This window comes from Salvelinus sp. IW2-2015, linkage group LG19, assembly GCF_002910315.2.
Source record: "Salvelinus sp. IW2-2015 linkage group LG19, ASM291031v2, whole genome shotgun sequence".
NCBI lineage: Eukaryota > Metazoa > Chordata > Actinopteri > Salmoniformes > Salmonidae > Salvelinus > Salvelinus sp. IW2-2015.
In genome coordinates, this window is record NC_036859.1 from 5,837,148 (window position 1) to 5,842,147 (window position 5,000).

Below are 5,000 nucleotides of genomic sequence, written 5' to 3' on the forward strand. Positions count from 1 at the left end.
TGGTGATCATAATAAATAATCAATACAAATACAAAGATATGTGGGAACTCCTTGAAGACTGTTGGAAAAGTATTCCTCATGAAGCTGGTTGAGAGTATGCCAAGAATGTACAAAGCTTTCTTCAAGGCAAAGAGTGGCTCATTTGAAGAATCTCAAATATAAAATATGTTTTGATTTGTTTAACATTTATTTTGTTACTTCATGATGCCATATGTGTTATTTCATAATGTTGATGAATTCACTATTATTCTCCTATGTATAAAATAGTAAAAAATAAAGGAAAACCCTTGGATAAGTAGGTGTGCCCACATTTTTGACTGGTACTATATGTCAAGCAAGGACAATGTTGTATTTCATGTTTTTATGGTGCATAGAGCATTTAACACAAAATCCGTGGAGGGGCAAGCTGAGTATAAGACTGTATCATCTGCATATAAATGGATAAGAGAGCTTCCTACTGCTTGAGCTATGTTGTTGCTTGAGCAAGCTTATTAAAGTTAGTATCTGAAACCATCCAGTCCTATGATTGAATGAATATTATTTACAAAGCATTATTTGTTTGGCAATGTACAGTTCAAGTCGGAAGTTTACACTGGAAACTTCCAGAAAAAACTTCCAGAAAATTATGTCATGGCTTTAGAAGCTTCTGATTGGCTAATTGACATCATTTGAGTCAATTGTAGGTGTACCTGTGGATGTATTTCAAGGCCTACCTTCAAACTCAGTGCCTCTTTGCTTGACATCATGGGGAAAATCAAAGAAATCAGCCAAGACCTCAGAAAGAAATTGTAGGCCTCCACAGGGCTTGCAAGCCGAAAGAACGGCATCCCAACCGTGAAGCACGGGGTGGGCAGCATCATGTTGTGGGGGTGCTTTGCTGCAGGAGGACTGGTGCACTTCACAAAATAGATGGCATCATGAGGAGAAAAGTATGTGGATATTTAACCAACATCTCAAGACATCAGTCAGGAAGTTACAGCTTGGTTGCAAATGGGTCTAAGAAATGGACAATGACCCCAAGCCATACTTCCAAAGTTGTGGCAAATGGCTTAAGGACAACAAAGTCAAGGTATTGGAGTGGCCATCACAAAGCCTGAACTCAATCCCATAGAACATTTGTGGGCAGACAGAAAAAGCGTGTCGAGCAAGGAGCCTACTACCTAACTCAGTTGCACCAGCTCTGTCAGGAAGAATGGCCAAAATTCATTTGGGAAGCTTGTGGAAGGCTCCTGAAAGGTTTGACCCAGGTTAGAAATTGTTTAAGGCAATGATACCAAATACTAATTGAGTGTATGTGAACTTCTGGAATGTGATGAAAGAAATAAAAGCTGATAAATAATTATTCGGAATATTTCACATTCTTAAAATAAAGTAGTGATCCTAATTGACCATAAAACAGGGACTTTTTACTAGGATTAAATGTCAGGAATTGTGAAAAACTGAGTTTAAATGTATTTGGCTAAGGTGTATGTAAACTTCTGACTGTAGATCTTATTATGAATTTTTTTTCTCTCCACATTTTTAAGATCAAGGACATACACCTGTATTCCGCCAACACATTTGTAGTACAGTACAACCCCAATCAAAGTAAGTGCAGAATAAAAAAAAATCTCAATATTGTAATTGTACTGTATGATGCTCTACTGGAAACCGTTGTTCTATGTAGGTGGTGTATGTAATAAAAGCGCACATCTCCCTCCAAAGCGACACCCCCATTGCGACCCACTTAGAGAAGATTCTGTAGGAGCTGACCCACTTCACTCTTTGCTACATGGAGGAGATAGAGTCTATCTTTGACCACCGGAGGAGAGTTAAAGGATCAGCAATAATCCGCGGGAGTTGTCAACAATGAGAGGTGGGCTACACCTGCACTCAGACTGTTGCTAGGAGAGTGTTTTGTGGATGGTCTTTCTTATCTCTCACTGATCATTTCTGCCCAAATCTCTCATTTCCTCTCTCTCATTCTCTTTCCAAGAGTGTCCAAAGCACTCTCATGCCCTTCATTGAGCAGGACAGACTGCGCTGGTGGGAAGAACACCCACAGATGGGCATGCTTACTGACTGGCCTCAGTTCCAGGTGCAACCACACGCACGCACGCACGCACGCACGCACGCACGCCCACGCACGCACGCACGCACACACACCACACACACACACACACACACACACACACACACACACACACAACACACACACACACACACACACAATGGGCTAATGGACGTTAATGGGGCCTAATGGAGGTAATGTAATATGGGATGATGGGACTTCAGCCCTTTTGTTATTGCCAGAGTTAGTCTAATGTAGTGAACAGTGTTAATGTACCAGACTGTATAACAGTAGTTTTAAAGTTTTATTAGTCAATGTAAATGGCTCAGTATAATATAAGAAACATTTTAGCATAAGTATAATACAGGAAAGAACAATTTATAGTCCATATTTACATGTGTTTTGGGTAACGGGGGAACGCGGGGCAAGTGTTTCAATTGTGCAGTATTTAGCAATCATAATAAGAGTCTTTGTAGAAGCAGTTGTGAATGTGTGTGTGGGGATGTGTGTGTGTGGGACGTGTGCATGTCTGTGTGGGTGGTGCATGAGTGAGCAAGTGCGTGTGTGCTAAAGCGCAGAGAGAATCAGAGCAGGGGTCAGTCCAGTTCAAGTGTTCAGCAGTCTGATGGCTTGTAGATAGAAACTGTATGGTCCAACAATGTGAATATTATTTAGAAACAGCTGGAGGGTGTATATACTGGACCGACCTGCCATGTTGTTCAATGGAGTCTAAAAAACCGTCTCTTTCAGGACTGGGCACCAGAAAAGAAAAGCAAAAAAGGGAAGAAAGAGGTAAAGGCACAGTTACACAATGGGTGAGCATGTGTCCATCTTTCTTTATGACCTCGTGCTACAGTACAACTCGATTCAATAATGCATTCACAGACACAGCAATCAGCTTGTGGGGGTGAACTGGAGCACAGTGCTGCAGACGGCCAGGGAGGGCTTCATCCTGAGCCCTATACAACAAACAGGTTTGAGGAGTTAGCGAGGTAACTTGGGATACCCAGTAACATGAAAGTGGCTCACCTTTTAGCCAGGTACATTCTATGGTAACAAATTCTTCAGAAACTAACCGGCTCCGGGGCAGGAACTAAGGGCTAACTCCCTCTTTATTTTGAATGAAGTGTCATAGCCACGAGTTGAGGACCAATGAAATCAGATACCCTCCCTCTAGGAAAGATTGTTTGTCATCCCCTGTTATTAATGAAATTGTTTTTTGGGGTACATTTTTTTCATGTTAAACATACAGTAAGGACAGCATTTGCTTTCCAAATTGTATTTTTTTTGCGATTGTATTTAGAAATTTGTAAAAGACTAATTGACAGCCACAACCAACCATAGTCATATAATCCACTCAGATGGCAATTCCCATTCAAGTCAAGGCTGGCAGCTATTGCTAGTGTACCCATGAGTTTAAAGTCAAATTGCCGGGGTTAGAGTTTCCAAACACCCTTCTATTAATCGACACGCAACAAGTTGTTACACAGATAGGAGCAATGGATTTGGGAAAAAGAGAGCTCCTTCATTGATAAAACTACCAAAGAACCATTGACAAAAAAATAAGATACAGACGGCACTTCCAAAAGTCTATTTCAATACCATAAGCCTGCTGAATTTGAAAGATAGATTTCTTTCATTTTATTTAGGCACAATTAAAATGTGGCACTGACTCACCCATGGATTGATGTTACAGCATTGTGTCAATAAAGAGTTCTGCATTCGACTAGCCATGTGCGACATCCACGTGCAGTTACAAGCCTGCTAGAGTTAGCGGCAGGCGTATAAGCAAAATCCACCATCATAGTACAGATGAAGCCTGACCTGATGTGAAGCTTACTGAAGCTGGCTAGCTTTATAAAAGCCTGGGTAGATCTAACTTGTTCGTAGTATACCACTCTGGTGACAGACACAGTGAGACACACACTGTGATACACATACTAACCACCATTCCCTTGTATCTCTCTCTGTTAGTCTCAGGGCTGGGATGCCAGTAGAGATGTTTAACTAGTAGACATACAGAATCAATTCCACCTATGGCTTCCTCTCCATGTTAATGTGAGTATCCTCTCCTCACCTCCTCAATTTCTAAGTGGCTCCTCAATGTATTTTTAGAAGGTGTAGTAATGCATTTATTTTCCTTGACAAGCAGCCTATTGCCAACCAGAATACCTGTATTTATACTGGTACGCCTTTCTGATAAGACCATGTAAATGTTTTCTCCATCTCATCTTTCCCTCTCTCCCCCTCTGTGTTCTTCTAGAGACGCCTGCCTCGGATGAAGGAAACTGAGGGCAACCTCCCATAACATACTCTTGCTCTACTGAAAAACAATGGAGGCAAGACTGAGGAGTACAAGTACAATACCCATGGTTCAAGAGAGAGAGGCGACATGATGAAATGTTGCGGATGGAACCATCTAACTGTACCTTTTCAGGTTGCTCAAACCGTTGGTATGTTTCAAGGAGGACATTCACATATATTTGCGAGAATAGGATCACTGGTTCAAGCCCAGTGTGGGACAAACGACAGGGAAGGAAGATATACTGTTTTTGCATTAGCGCTACGCACCTGATTCAAATCGTCAAGATAAGTTGATCATTTGAATTGGCTGTGTAGTGCTACTGCAAAAAAAAAAATGCGACACCCTTGTATCCCCAGGACCAGGATTAAGAAATGCTGTTCTATCTAGACTAATCAAATTCCCCACCTCCCCTCTCTCTGTAGATATGATCCAACTCTGTGAATTCATTGACTATACTTCAATGAATGTTTGTTACGTGTACCTGTTTGCTTCTTCTTTTTCCAGCCTGCATTTAAATGGTTTAAATTGAGATTTTTGGTCACTGGCCAAAAAAATCTGTAATGTCCCTCAGTCGAGAAGTGAATTTCAAACACAGATTCAACCACAAAGACCAGGGAGATTTTCCAATGCCTCACAAAGAAGGGC